Source organism: Watersipora subatra, chromosome 5, assembly GCF_963576615.1.
Source record: "Watersipora subatra chromosome 5, tzWatSuba1.1, whole genome shotgun sequence".
NCBI classification, from domain to species: Eukaryota; Metazoa; Bryozoa; class Gymnolaemata; order Cheilostomatida; family Watersiporidae; genus Watersipora; species Watersipora subatra.
The window spans coordinates 59,252,055-59,269,456 of record NC_088712.1 but is presented as its reverse complement, the minus strand read 5'-3'; positions in this window follow the sequence as shown (position 1 = coordinate 59,269,456).

Here is a 17,402-nt window from a genome sequence, read left to right as displayed (position 1 = left end):
CAGCCTACGCAATTCCGTAATACCAGCTGTGAGGGTTCAGAGGGCTAACATTGATGAGATACTGCATTATTTACTGTTTTGGTTAGTATTGTTCCTTATACCTGAATTGTAAAAACAAATGAAAAATAATTTTCTTTTGTTTTGCAGGTACAACTACAAAAACATTGACAACAAGCGTGATAATCTCAAATCAGAAGATTGGAGACTAAAATTATAAAAACACTACACTATTCTATGTCATTTTAATTGAACAAGTTGAACTGACTGAAACATGCTACATCTCCGGTGTTTTTTTTTGTAAAACCTAACTTAATACATGACACCAGCATAGTCAGTGTGATATTTAAATGCAACTATAATTATTTCCCGAGTTGCATTAGTCCATAGCAAGCATAGTTGCTGAATATTGCACATCTTTCAAGTGGAGTAAACCCAGCACTTATACATTCTGCTCAAAGAGTTCTTGTGCCAAATCTCAAACTCAGCAGTCAAAATTCTAGCCAACAAGATAAAAATACTCAAACTTTTAAATATCAAGATTTGAGAGAAGTTAATTCCCGAATTTCCAGTGAGTATAATACTACTTTTTACTAACAAAAGTCAACCAAAATACCATGAGAACAGTAATACACAGTGTGGGTAAGGTTAGTCGGCAAGGCTATTAAAAACTAGATGAAATCATAATTGTTATATACAGGGTTTAGCTTTATAAGAGGGTCAGTATGGTGTAATCTCAAGAGTTCAAAACTTTCAAGTTAGAAACATTGGAAAACATTGAAATCAATGTTCAGAGGCTAAGCATGCCGCTAAACCACAAAAATGTTCATTTTAATGTCATGAGCAGAACTATATTGATTGCTAAATATGATCTTTGTTATGTGGGTTTACAGAAAAAGCTATCTTAAATAGTACTCCACCCTTTCCTATTATAATTAGTTAAAACAATATGATTTTTAAATTTCTTGTTGGCATGAGTAACAGTAACAAAATAACAAGAAAAGAGGGCGTTCAGCTAAAGACTAAGACACAGTTGTTATCAAAATTATAGACCATATAATTAAACCCTGAAAATAAAATTGAAAAAGGAGTCACACTGTTTTATCTTGTCAGTACATACCTGCAACCAAAAGCAAGTCAGGCATCATAGCATCATTACAAAACACGATTGCAGAATCTACAGAAAAAAAAGACAATTGATGGTGAGCATGCATTCATGTTGACCAAGATAAATTAGACAGTACATCACAAGTTAGACAAAGACACACGAGTAACGCATGTAAACAAGTGCCAGCGAGGTGTTGACAGTGGCTGATGGGATTAGCCATTTCTCTGAACTAAACAATCACCAGCCACGCTATTACATAATGCCATACACTCAGCTATACACAAATGGATGTTTAAATAATGCTAGCTACTAGATTATGACCTTCAGTTTTTGAACTGGGTAATGTCTGGCTCTGAAAGCTAAAGCTTGCAAGATACAAAAGGTGTCCCACAGCACATTGGAGAACTATCAAGCAAATTTAGTCATTGATTTTGCTAATGCTGCACACAAATTTGTTGCTAACTAGCATATTAATGTGTATACAGAGAGCTTAATTATTTTGCATGTATCTGTATCATGGTTCAAAAGCTAAGCTTGCTGAAAAATTATTTAGTATTTCATATCTACCAAAGCATTATGAATTATAGCAACTCTTGACTACTGCCAATCGCTTGACATTTCTACAGTTTCTTCGGCTTTTATGACTACAGAGGTTTTCTTGGTTTGCGATTAGGTTATCTGGAGTGTTCTTGTCCCTGCATACACATATATCTTTTTTGATCACTCAAACCTTATCTCTATCTCTTCTTCGAGTACATAGAACAATTTAAGTATTGTTCAATATACATACTTAAATTGTAATTTTACAGGTGAAAATAACTTTTTATCATTTTGCAGGTAGAACTACAAAAACATTGGCGACAAGCGTCAGAATCTCAGATAAGAAGAATGGAGACTAAAATTATAAAAACACTACACGACTCCATGTCATATTTAATTGTACTAGTAGAACTGACTGAAACATGCTATATCTATGGTTTTTTATGTCTACAACCTAAATTATTACAAAACACCAGCTTAGTCATCATGATATTGAAATACAATTATAATTATTTCCATAGTTGCATTAGTTCGTAGCAAGCCTGGCTGTTGAATATCACACATCTTTCAGTCCCAGTAAACCCAGCATTAATCCAGTCTGTTCAAATAATTCAAGCGCCAAATCTCACACGCCGCAGTCTAAATTCTAGCCAACAAGATAAAAATACTCAAACTTTCTAATTACAAGATTTGAGAGAAGATAACCCCATGAATTTTCAGTGAGTTTCACTGCTAGTGCCAAACCCTAATTTGCACTAACAAAAATCAGCCACAATACAATCAGGACAGTACTACACAGTGTGGGTAAGATTAGTCGGCTAGGCTATTAAGAACTAGATGAAATCATATTTGTTATAGACAGGGTTAAGCTTTATAAGAGGGTCAGTATGGTGAAATCTCAAGAGTTCAAAACTTTCAAGTTAGAAACATTGGAAAACATTGAAATCAATGTTCAGAGGCTAAGCATGACACTAAACCACAAAAATATTAATTTTAATGTCATGACCAGAGCTATATTGATTGCTAATTATGATTTTTGTAATGTGGGTCTACAGAAAAACGCTATCTTAAATAGTACTCCACCCTTTCCTATTATAATTAGTTAAAACAATTTGATTTTTAAATTTCTTGTTGGCATGAGTAACAGTAACAAAATAACAAGAAAAGAGGGCGTTCAGCTAAAGACTAAGTCACAGTTGTTATCAAAATTATAGACCATAAAATTAAACCCTGAAAATAAAATTGAAAAAAGAGTCACACTGTTTTATCTTGTCAGTACATACCTGCAACCAAAAGCAAGTCAGGCATCATAGCATCATTACGAAACACGATTGCAGAATCTACAGAAAAAAAGACAATTGATGGTGAGCATGCATTCATGTTGACCAAGACCAGTTAGACAGTACATCACAAGTTATGGTGCGTTTACACTGGCCAGGACCGACTCCGATTAGGTGCCAATACCCTGACTCAGACCGGTACCTCAGACATTTCATGTATGGGTGCCGACACCGACTCCCCTTTACATTGCAACGATCGAACCATTTTTTTCGGTACCAACAGCCAATCACAGCGCTTCGCCGTTCTGACCTTCATCCAACCACGCAAAGACGAGTACACATAAAAATCAACGCATTTGCTGTGGAAAATTATATACTAGTACTACACTATTACTACTGCTCCTACTACTACCGTTAGAAGCAACTACTGAATGCCGAATGGAATCTTCCGATGACGATTAGATTTTGTTGATGGCAGGATCAGCTGCGGGAGCTCTGACAGTCTGTATTATATGTAATTATATGTTTGTATATATTTTATGTCTATAAATATTTTATTATACGTGTTTTCCTTTTTATTATAGCCTTGTTACTCGTTAGGCTATCAATTGTTGTCGTTTATGTTGTCATATCAACGCACTAGCGGGCCTAATTATTGGCCATTTAAACATTGTTACCTGGTGTTCCTACTCGGTTCCGTTAGCCGGAACGGGCAATTTTATTGTATATAAGGGCGCAACGCTCACTTAGTAGACAGAGCGAATGGCCGTACGCTCCTCGGCTAGTAAATTTCCTTCGCTAATAAAACCTTGAATAAAATCACACTCAATTTATTTCTGTATGAAATAATTTAGATCGTGCCAAGTAAGGGCCGGCAAATTCCTTTAAAGTAGTACATGTAGTAGAACTAGTAGTAGTACTAGTAGTAGTCATACAACTGGCTATTCACTTTTAATTAATTTAAATAAAAGCTCACTATCAGAAAGAGCACTAGGGAAAGTTTAATGACAGTCTCCTAGCCTCTCATTAAACCTAGCCCTTTCGTTTCATAAACTTAGAACTGCCATTAAAGCTTAGGCTCATTTAATCAGAGGCTCCTAACTTCTGATTGGCTGATGAGCTGCTGGGATTCACCGACACCGACTTTCAAATCAGTACCAACACCGATCTCTCTGCTCACACCTACCGATGCCAACACCGACTCATCAAATTGGTCTGTGCTCGACAAAATGGGTGACAAAATCGGCCAGTGTACACGCACCATTAGACAAAGAAGCATGAGTAATGCATGTAACAAGTGCCAGCGAGGTGTTGACAGTGGCTGATGGGATTAGCCTGAACTAAACAATCACCAGCCACGCTATTACATAATGCCATACCCTCAGCTATATACAAATGGATGGCTAAATGATGCTAGCTACTAGATTATGACCTTCAGTTCTTGAACTGGGTAATGTCTGGCTCTGAAAGCTAAAGCTCACAAGAGACAAAAGTGTCCTGCAGCACACTGGAAAACTATAAAGCAAATTTTATTCATTGATTTTGCTAATGCTACACACAAATTTGTTGCTAACTAGCATATTAATGTGTATACAGAGAGCTTAATTATTTTGCATGTATCTGTATCATGGTTGATTAGCCAATAAAAAAAATGTTCAAAAGCTAAGCTTATGGCAAAATAGTCATTTTTTCTTAAGTAATATCTGCAACTGGGAATATTAATAATATCATTCAATAATATAAACATCCATGGTAAAATATTTTTCTCATGTCATGTGTATCTAATATCCTTCACAAAGCCTTGTTAGCAAAGCTGATGCTACATGTAGTTCTAGCATTATACAATGTTGCTCATTTTACATCCATTTTTCGTCCTAAATTTCTATACTGAAAAATGAACTACTGCTAACTTTTGCCTTGCAATGGAAGCTTTGATAAGCATATGGTACGGAAACAATTTTTGTATGAATATTACAATATAAATTATATACCATTTCACTATTCAGTTCTTAAACATCCTTCTGTAAACCATATTATTGAAACAGTTGCTGTACATTTTTGAATCCCTTGAAATCTTTAAAAAGTTGAAAAACTTATCATTCGCGACCTTGAAGCTTTAATGTAAAGCATGCATCTAGCAACCAGTTAGCAAGACAACATTTTTCTGTAATCCATATCTACGGAAACATTACCAAGGATAGCGACTCTCAATTCTTGCAAATCACTTGACATTTCTACAGTTATCTTCAGCTTTTAAAACTACATATGTTGTCTTGGCCTGCGCGGTCAGGTGGGTTTTTGTACCTGCATATTTTTTGCTCCCTATAACTTTATATCTAAGCATTCATAACAGCCTTTCTCTTCTTTGATTTTCTGCTTTTCAGTTGTTATACGACTAACACATATATAAAGTCAGAATGACTGCGTTAAAAACATGAATATGAAATAAATGTTAGGCTACAATCATTCAGGCTTCTAATAAAAGTCCTAATTTTTTGTTACTTTGGATGAGTGACAACCATAAATTCTTTAGTTCAATGTAATCTCCAAAGTACATGGTAAGCCAGAGCTAAAGCATAAGCACACATACCTGCTATCTCCACTATCTGTCCTATTTCTTAAATAGAGTTTTAGCCTATCCTTGTTCGTCTAAATCAGAAACTAAAGCTAAAAGCTTGACTGTAACGAGATGGAATGAGTTAGATTTACAGCCTTACTTAGGCCTGGTTCGAACCAATATGGCATCTAAGACACGCGTGACAGAGTACCTGTTATGCAAGCGATCGCTCATGGACTACAAGCTCAGAGTGCACGACTATTATGTCCTACAGAAAGAAATGTCGTCATTTGCGCAATTAAATTAATTTGATGCCCATACGCCGCTACACAATTTGTTTGCTTTCCAGCTGTTGGATACATAATGAGTCGAGATTACGCAGCTGTCCCCAGGTCTGAACCCGGCCTCACCTTAGCATGCGCAGACAAAGGAGTGCCACACTGATAATTTCAAGATAAGATAAACTTCACTACAGGATTTGTAAATTTTTGATGGTTTTAATTTATACGCTACCACGTGCACAATAATATATATATATATATATATATATATATATATATATATATATATATATATATATATATATACAATATATCATTATATTTTTAAAACAATAACTGCAAGAGACTTGCCAAATCATTAGTTCAAAAGGCAATGATGAAAGCGGGGATGTATTTGAGCACAAATTTAAAAAACAATATTTGCATAGTGCATAAAATGCTTTAGAAAAAAATATATTTGAAGCATATAGGTGCCTTTTAATGCTTTTTAAATGCTTTCTGGAAGGCTCATCTATCTGGTATGTCTATGAAATTTATTTTAAGACTGCAGGGCTTTCTGCAATGCTTTAAAACAGTATACAGTTCACAAGCTATCAGCATGCTTAATCCATCATGGCTAACTGATTGTCAATGACAGTAGTTTAAAAACACTGCTACATTAGGCGGCAGTAAAAACTTTTGTTAAATCTTTTCTTTTTCAGTTTAATATATATGATATCTGAGTAAATACAAGATCTTTAAAATTTATTGAAAGCCTTTTACTAAAAGCATTGGAGTAAGTAAGAACGTCAAAGTTCAGAGTGACAGTGAAATGGCATTGCCTTAATTAGTGTGTATCTATCAAAGCCTGGCACTGCTACACTTTAGCTGTGTCATTTGCTGTTAATTTCTCTCATCCTTTGTCCAGCTGGAGACACTCCATAGGTATTACGTAATTACTCTCGCATTGAGGGTCTGCTGCGCCAAATTGGACATTCACTGATCCCCATAGCTCGTTGCTCTGGCAGTGATTATTTCTAATCACAATTATTCTAAACATAGCTGTTTGGATTCATCAAATTGAAAAACATTTAAAATCCCTAATTGGAAATTATGCAACTCCTATTAAAACATACATGATAATAATTGAAAACTACCGTATGATGGAACAATCTTCTGCCAACACAATCTGTTTGAACTATTATAGCAATAAAAAGTAACAGTTATTAGTGGAGAACATTGGCTAAGAGAACATTTCAGGGGTTGATGTAGATCTGGCCATCCATAGGAGCTTATTTGAGAATTGAACAATGAACCACAATTTGAATGCGAGGAGTTCTAATTGAACAGGCAACGGCTGTCTAAAAAGATAATGAAACTTATGAAAGGTTGGGAAGTTAAAAAGGAGCCTAGCTTAATCATTCTCCAAGTTTGTGATGACAGCTCACACCTAAAAAACAGAAGAACATTGTTTGGTTTAATCCAAACTTGTAAATACTAATGATTGGATCCGATAAGCGCCCCTAGCCCATATAGGTTGCTGTTTTTTAGGTTTGGCTAACAGCTGAAGCCAAATAAGTAACTAATGTATTATTATTATTGTACCAGAAAATTTGGTCAATATCTTATTATTGGGTTATGTAACATCTATAATAGATGTTATATAACTCAATTATAAGATATTGGCCAAATTTTAAGGCAAAAATTTCATTAAGAGTTGAAAAACATGTTTTCTTGAGTTGTTTGTGATAGATAGCCAAGCTACTTAATTGCAACGCAAATAAATGGCATTTTGTGCATTTCAAAAGCATAGTAGCAAGAGCTAATGCTTTCACTTCTACATATACAGTTAGGTAGTTGGTATAATGAATCAATTTGGGAGTGGCTACCGGTTTCTGTCTAGATTGCGTTATAGCAAATGTGCTGAGGTTCTACCGTTCTGCTATGTCATACTCTGAACGTTTGCTGAGCCCTATAGTTTGTTGTTGATCTGTATTTCATTTTTATAACAATAATTTTATGAACCTATAAATCTGGAATATTTGATATAAAAAAATTTCATAAAAGGCTTTTATAAATAGACTTGGAAACAATATTTCAGTTTGTTTTTATAACTTTTTTGTGCATTGATAAAGCGATGTAAAGTACAATCACTACAAAGCTAAAACAATCCTCCTCAATATTTCTTACTCTTACAAAAATATTACTTTCACTACCATCAGAGTCAGTGCTGCTATTTTTTGTCGGTTTAATAAAAAAAAGTAAATCTGAATTAGCAATAATATCATCAACATAAGTAATTATCTGTTGTCTAATGTAAGTTATGTATCTTGGTCTACTAAAATTCACTAAATGCCTCTCATCTTCAGCTCTGTTGTGATACTCTCCTTTACTGTTAAAGCATACGTAGCTCACTGACTCCAGCAAAACAATGCTACTAGCATAACTCATCAACGACAAAAACAGATACAAAAACCACAGCATAATTGCTTTATAATAGCATACCATAACATACCTTAGGCAAGACTAACTAATGACGAAAAACATCATGAATACTTTAACAGATGATTGAATGTGAGCCAGTGCTAAAACTAATATTAATGACAGACTTAATCCTACTCTGCTTATGATAGGTAATCCATTTCACATGTATCTCGGAAGGTTCTTACATAAAACTTACACAATAATGTTGGTTTTTTCGGTTGGAAATTTCCAAACAAAAATTTACCTTGTGATTCAATGCTAATTTTATACAACAAATTTTGGACAACATTGTCAATACCATAAAAGTCCTAAATATCATTGGTTATGTTGTCAACGGATAATAAAATCAGGCTACTACGCAATTACTGGGAAGTTCGCGAAAATGCGCAGTCGACCATATATTTCACATAAATGAGCATACGGCAGTGAAAGCGTATACGACACTGTATATTGTTAGTCATATGTATATTTAGTGATCGAATCTTAGGAAAACCAGAAACATGAGTGTACCAGGACCTTTGAAATTGAAATTGAAAATTGAAATCCATTGAAAACTACCAACTAAAAATGTATAATGGTAAAAATTAGATTTTAAAAAAACAAAACACCAAAGGTAATATCAATTAGCTACCTATAGGAAGTGCAACTTTGGCTTTTCCAATCGTTAAAAGAATATACAGTAGGCCTACATTACGAGCTCCTGCAGCATAAATAATATTTTCCAGTGAAGTTTACAATACAGTGCACCCTCGAGATACGATTACCCTGATATACGATTTTTTCACCTTACGAAGTCAAACATCGTGATATCTTCACCTCGCTATACGAATTTTATTTCACCATACGAATTTGAGAAAAGTTTCGCCCGAGTTAAAATTTGGCCGTCGGTGTGCTCATAACACACGTCGAAATAAAAAAGACACCGAAATATAGTTTGCCGAAAACATTCTTAGAACGTTTAGAAGAGACACGATGATCGACTTCTCTCATATCCGCGTGGAAAATTTCGCGTAAAATGCACAAGCGAGAGATAATATTCATAGCGTTATTATAGCTTTTGCTATAAACTTTCAAGTCAGCATACGTATATAACTACAAGTATCTACATTTAATTCGTTATCTATGGAATCTGAGACCGATCCAAACGTTACAAAACGAAGGAAAATTGATTTCTATGTCAACGAAGTTGGATGTCGTAAATAAGAAGGGACCCGTATTATTAACATTGTCAAGGAATATGATCGCAACCAATCAGCATTTGCAATTATTATTAAAACAAGAACTCCATTAAAGCAAGCACAAGAAAGAGCTTCCGACAGAAGATTTGAATGAGTTAGGTCATGCACGCGATCAGCATTCAAAAGGAGCAACCATTTAGTAAAGGCAAGGATGTAGAAGATACGGAAAACCCCACATTCGCAGAAATATTTTAAGTGTTTAATTTACTGATGTGGACTGGTACATTAAAACAATGCATGTATAATATATATTATTTATCTCTTGTGTGGCATGTTTTTCATATTTTAGTCATTTTATTTGTTTCCTTTTGGTTTTATGTTTTATTCTCTTGTTTAACCATGTCTTTGCATATGGGCTTGTTATCTTCTACGTGAATACAATTCATCGTATGTATGTATGTAACTCATATAACTAGCTACTCAGGATAGTTGAAGCATCCACATTACTTTCTGAAACTTGCTAAAGCCCTGTCCCCCCCTAGGGTATAAATACGTACAAACTTTGTATGTATAGTTACATTGATTCTTTTGCACATTTCATACAAGACAAACTACTGTACCACATTCTCTGGATCCTTTTACAAGCGCTAGCTAGCAATTTTCTGCATTGCACCATCAATTTTTTTTCGTAGAAAAGGTAGAATTGGACAGGAATGGACAACTTTAGCCTACTAAAAAATTCCAATTCATTACGTTTTAAATTTATTGTCAAGTGCACAGCACCATAATTAGCATTGATACGCTTTTGCCTCATCTCTGCTTTACTCGCTACATGTACCAGCTGAAGCCACGTTACTCCAAAGGTATGTACGTCCTGTATAGAAAATAAAATTTTATTTTTCTTTTCGGTAGCCATTAAATGGTCAAGTGTGCGAGGGGCCGCTTTCTATAACTGCATCGCTCGGCCTTATTGATTTAGGTTGAAAAAGGTTTCAAACAGATAGGCTAAAGTTTATAGTGAAAGTGAAGATATGAACTGCTGAAGGATAAAATTTCGTGATAAAAAGTTGATACATACTAAAACTTAGTTTCAAGTGTAGGTTTAGCAAGCTAAACTTACTTGAAGTGAATTCAAAGTTTATGTTATGCGTACCTTTTGAAGGCAAGAACTCCTTACCGTACGTTATGCATTTGGTACACACATTATAATTTTGCGTTTTATTGCAGATCATAACCATTAAAATACACTAAATACAATACAGTTACTGTAGGTAACTATAATTACTAAAGTTAACATACTATTTTGCTGCTAATTGTCAATATGTACACATTTTTATGAAAAAAATTGACGATTTTCACCAGGGAGTGTTTGCATTGTTTAATTACAATGGTCTCTATACCCCGATATACGAATTTTTCACCATACGATGCCAACCCTGGAACGAATTAACATCGTATCTCGGGGGTGCACTGTATATTGATTGTACAATATAAGAACAGTAAAATACATGTGAATTGCACAACCCATTCAAAGACCTTTTCAAACTGACCTTTCGGGCATACAAAGAGGAAAAACTTGACGTAATTTTTTTTTAATTTGTGGGGTGTACTGTAACTGCAGTAATATTAGGGTGCATTGACAACTTTTCTCTGTTTTTGATCAACCTCATTTGTTTTTTACCATTTTTCAGTACTTCCACAATAACTTGGGGAGCGTACATCTTTGACGTTCATTTACAATGATTTACTAATTTTTCTAAACATCAATGTATAATCTGCAAAGGAAAACTAATAACAAATATTTTATGTCTACAAGGAAACAAAACAACAAAATATTTTACAAAAGCTGTTCTGCCCGCTCATCACCTATCTGTATTCAGAGGTCAAGGTTAGGATAAAATAGAACTAGTGATGATACTCCCACTCGTTACATTTACATTGGTGGACTTACGCTGTAACACCTGCGCCAATCAATCGCCTTTATATTTATGAACATTGCACAATTACCCTATTCTCTGTTTTGTCGGTACATCTGGCAATCTGTCACAACCAACTAGATTGCTACAAAAATTATATACAAAATATGTATAATGCTATATTCACATAGTCTTCTCTCTTACATGTGAAGCAATCAATATAAACTAACGTTTAAATCAAAGTTGAGAACTTACTCGACTTAGCATGTAATATGGAATTTTTTTGGTAGTCAGAAGCAAAAACTTTACAGAAATGTATGTCGTCTAGACTTTAGTTCTAAGAGGGATAGGCCTATGTTATAGGAGCGTTTACTGTATATGGTAAGAGTGATGGGAGTGATAAGAATGGCTTAGCCTTGTGGTTAGTCACTCTTGTTAGTAGACTTGCGGTCTGAATGTCATGAGTCCAATATACTGCAAGGCGATTTTCTCATTGCTAAAGCTTTATCGCTATAATTTGGTGAATGAATGACAGACAGACAAACATTGAGATTTGTGTATATATATATATATATCTGGATTTAACCCTGCATTTATTTATTCTAGCTTGTTCAAACTGCCATTGTGTTATCTTAAAAATTCTAGCAGCATGGCAAAACGGCTAACATAAATAATATACAAGCTAGGGCCCAGACAGTTCTATTTTCCAAACAGCTTTCTGTAAACTGCATCATCTGATTTGCTCTAAGGTCAGCATATAGCATGCATGCATATACCGTAACAAAAATAGGTATTTTTAATGTTTTATGTTTGAATGTACATGTTGGTTCTAGTAAGTGTTACAGAGCAGGCTTTATTATTCACATGTGTGTTCTACCACTCTTTAACTAGCTCTGCCTTACAAACCTGGCCCTTCAGGCTGAGAGCCACATAATGTGTATATAACGAGTATGTGATAATATTGCAAAATACTAGATAAGCAGCTGTAATAACATTGGCCTTGCTTTGACTGCAGCAGCTGTAAATAACATCTCTGTCACATCTAGCAATACTGTGACGATTAATGTTAGTCTTGCTTCATAAATAGGTGTATTTATAGGCCCACAGGATAAACCCGGCAATCAGCTGAAACTTGACCACTTCGACCCATATTTCTCAGTCCATTGGTCACCTGCACCTAAATTAGGCAGGGCTAAGAATAAAGGGAATAACAGACAGAAATTTGTGCCTGTCCCAGCAACTATAGGCAATGAATTGGTACACCACAATTAGCTCTAAAGGTTAGCTCTGAGGTTGATTAGGTAACATTGTTTTATGGACTGGCTTGATGATCTGGCCAAATACAGAGCTGAATGCAAGCTGATGATACTAATTAATCTTGGCTTCACTCACATTTTCATTGCTACATCATCCAATATGATTAATGTTGAAGTATAATCAAAATAACTATATTATAGCATTTGTAGACTCCTCCCCTCCTGATACATGGAGTTTTTAAAGAAGGTGCAAACCAACGGTGAAGGCCTCAACATCGCTTCAAAATCTTATAACTCGCACCGTCAAATACTTCAAAACCACTCCTGTCTCTTAAATAACCCATCTAAGAACTGTGGTAACTGAAGGCCAAAACTTCATGCTGGTTGCTTTCATGACACCAAGGCCAACCTTGCGGGTTCTCAAAAAGGGCACCTGGCTCCATAGATGTTAATTAATATTGAGGTCAAGCCTTTTTACTTGTGGCTGCTACATGCCAACAGACAGCGTGTGTAATAAGAAAATTGTGATAATAATTGAATTTTCGCATCTAGTTGCGTTTTTTCAACAATTCATCTCAACAACTATTAGACATGGTCATGATAAAAAACACTCTAAAATAATTTGAGTTATGACATACTAAACTTTGAAGTATAAAGAATTTATTGTATTATAAACATTTCCAAGTTTTCCTAATATTTTTCAGATATATGGTAAAAGTGAGAATCTTTTTGTCCCCTTGTTAAGAGATGTTTGTGTGAATCCCTGTTGCTATCTTCGTTCAAATGTCATTCATGGACAAATTAAAAGTATGTTGGAAACTCATTAAATAAAAATAAGACTGTAAAAATAAACCATTTCAGTTAAGCACACATGTTTTGGCTTTATTTTAAAAATTGGAGTTTTGCCAAAATTTATTTGGCATATAATTTACCAAGTTCAACTAAAAAAACCTCATAGTCTCAGATTTTGATGATTTTTCTAATATGTTGTTGCCCATATTGAAAAGCGCTTATATCCCAAATTTTGATATTCTAGGGTCATTGGTTCAGGTGCTAAGAAGATTTCAACATTGACCATTTGTAGCCCGAGTTTGAGGGCATAGCACATCTACATGTAGCTGAATTTAGACTCATATGATCTGAAGAATATACAAGTTAAATATCTAGATTTTTGTGTCTACACAAAGTTTCTATATTTACACAAACAAATAGGTTTGAAATTTTTTGGATAAATAATGGGGGAGATAACTTAAACCAAAAAGGAACGAAAATGCTATTTTAGCGACTATTCAAAAACAATTATCCCTCCTATCATATAATTTGCCTTTGTTTCTGTTATTATTTCTGAATTTCTCCATGCCTCAGCTATCCAAAACTAGTCTCACCTTCTCTGTAGATGTATCAGGTCAGCGTCTGGAAGCCATACAAGAATAAGGTCTTTGTCGAATTACTGCAAAAGGAGAGGTCAAGGTCAACCTGCGGTTTCAACAGTCGCACATTTTTCTCATGTTTTACACCAATTAGCATATGCAGATTTCATTAAAACTATCAAAAGTTTGTGTTTCAGCCTGTAAAATGCTGAAAATTGAGTTACAAATGCCCTCCAAACTCCTTTAAAACTTGCCTCAATCAAATGAGGTTATCCCCCCTTGTCAAGCTTTAACTTGGCTGATTATTAGAATATTATCCTATCAAGTTCAAATATGCCGTGTAATTTTGATTTGTGATTGTGATAGTAATGAGCCTAAAATATTTTCTTAACTTACATTCCTCAATGTTATCAATTGTTGTAGCTTCAAATGCATATGCTTTGCCTGATTTGGTGGTAGATGGCGGCGCCACAGCTAATAGAACATGCTCTTGTGGTACCCAGCAGATGTCATCTTGCTGTGGCCATGTGAAATTGTTTGTTGAGCCTTTGCACATGAATCTCACCTTAACACAAACGTTCTCTCGATCATAGCCAATTGCCATCCTCATATACCATCGACCATCATATATACAGGCCAGATATTGTCCAGGTTGAGGTGTTAAGGTATTGCTGGTAACATGTGAGTCATCAGTCTTCCCAACTTTGTATTCTTGTAGCATACATTTTTCATCAACCAGTGGTGAAAGTTTGCAAACTTCAATGGCTGTTCTACTGAGCGGCTTGAAACAGTACTGGTTCTGAAAACCAATGACTCGTTTTGCTGCCTTGAACCTTGGTTTTTAATTCGCTGCTTGTTCTGCGACTTCTTCAGTGAGTACATAAAACACCTCCGCCCCAGCAATGTTTTCTCTAGAATACTTGCACAGTGGTTTAGCACTGAGCAGTCTTTCTTTTCCTGACTCAACTAACTGCTTGGAGTGACGGGTGGCCAGTCTCTTGACCACCCCGCGAATCCCATCTCACGGACGTTTTTCACGTGAGATGGCAAAGAAGCTCCAAGATGCTGTAAGATTGAAATCAAGCTCATGGTAACATAAGTTGGCAAAGTTCTTGTAATTCTTGTATTGGGCGCCAGATCCATCACTGAAATAATTCACATGAGTCACTTGAGGTAGGTTTTTTTAATGAATCTGATGAGCGTTCTCTGGAATGTATGTATACAATCTAAAATGTGTTATCCGGATTGTACGCTTTGGATTGTAATCTAAAAGTGCTGCAAAAATTGTTTGCGAAGTACTGGGTCACATAATCAGATTACGACTTGCCGATTAGACTAAACCAAAAGAAAACGGTAAAGTAGCAAGCATCTATATTTGATACGGTGTCTTTGGTAAAACCCGAAGTGTTTGTCATAAACCAGTTCTACGATAAGTTTTATATTGAGCTCTTTATTGGCCTTTCAATTCACATGAGAACATCACGTGACAAGACAATAACCAAATATCATGTCTACGTCCAAGAAATAAAGAGATTCGAATCTACGGCAGCTTTTCGTTTTTGAGCTTTTAAGAGCTTGTAATTACATTTTCACACATTTGGCACCTACACCACAACAGAGTAAGACATGGTGAATCTTTTGATACCAAATAACTGTAATGTGAATTTTGTTGCAGGTCAACCTTTAAGTCAGGAAAAGAAAGACTGCTCAGTACTGAGCAACTGTACAAGTATGCTAGGGAAAACATTGCTGGGGTGGAGGTGTTTTATGTACCCACTGATGAAGCCGCAGATTAAGCAGCGATTTTGGAACCAAGGTTCAAATCAACACAACGAGTCATTGGTTGTCGGGAACAGCACTGGTTCAAGTCACTCAGTAGGAAAGCCATTGAAGTTTGAAAACTTTCACCACTTGTTGAAAAAAATGTATGCTACAAAGATATAAAGTTGAGAAGACTGATGACTCACATATTACCAGCAATACCTTAACACCTCAACCTGGACAATATCTGGCCTGTATATATGATGGTCGGTAGTATATGGGGATGGCAATTGGCTATGATCAAGAGAACAATGATGTTAATGTGAGATTCATGTGCAAAGGCTCAACAAACAATTTCACATGATCAAAGCGAGAAGACATCTGCTGGGTACCACAAGAGCGGTTTTTTATTAGCAGTGGTGCCACCACCTACGACCAACTCAGGCAAAACATATGCATTTGAAGCTACAACAATTGATAACATTTAGGAATATATGTTAATAAATTAATTCAAGCTTCATTACTATCACAATCACAAACCAAAAGAAAACAGAAAATTTGATAATGAAAGGATAATAATCAGCCAAGTTAAATTAGCCAAGTTAAAGCTTGACAAGCGGGATCATCTCATTTAATTAAGGCGATTTAAAAAGGTGTTTGGAGGCCATTTGAAACTCAATTTTAAGCGGTTTACAGTATGAAACACAAACTTTAGATGGTTTTAATAAAATCTGCATATGTGAATTGGTGTAAACATGAGAAAAATGTGTGACTTTGTTGAAACCACAAGTTGACCTGGACCTCTACTATTGCAGTATTTCGACTAAGACGTTAATCTTGCAGGCTTATGGCTTCTATACGCAGACCCGATGCATCTACAGAGAAGACGAGACTAGTGTTGGATAGCTGAGGCTTGGGGAAATTCAGAAATAATAACAGAAACAAAGGCAAATTATTTGTTAGGAGCAATAATTGTTTTTGAATAGTCGCTAAAAAAGCATTTTTGGTCATTTTCGGTCGGAGTTATCTCCCACATTATTCTTCTGAAAATTTTCATTCGTTTGCTTGTGTAAATGTACAAATTGTGTGTAAACACAAAAGAATCTATACCTCTCACTGGTATATTCTTGAATTTATAAGAGTCTAAAGTCAGCTAAATATGCTATGCCCTCAAACTTGGGCGAAAAATGGTTCAAGTTCCCCAAGTTTCATGATCAGATAACGACTAGATGATTAGACCAAGCCGAAACAAAACTGTAAAGTAGCGAGCATCTATATTTGATATGGGTTTCTCGATAAAACCCGAAGTGTTTGTCATAAACTAATGCTACGAGAACTTTTCTATTGAGCCTTGTATTGGCCTTCAATTTCACGTGAGAACATCAGTTGTCAAAACAATAACAAAAAATGCTGGACTAGCCTATGTCAGTAAAATAAATTGATTCCAGCCGGCGGCGATTAACTGTTCGATTTAGAGCTTTTAAAAGCTTGCAATTACATTTACACATATTTTGCACCAACAACACAGCAGAGTAAGACATGGTCAATCTTTTGATACTATACACCTGTAATGTGAATTTCTTTTGTGCAAGTCAACCTTTACAGCTTTTGATTAAAAGCTCTTAAATTAAAAATTAGATTAAAATTCTTGTTATATATGTTGGATGAAATGTGGTGTACTCTTGCATGTGTGAC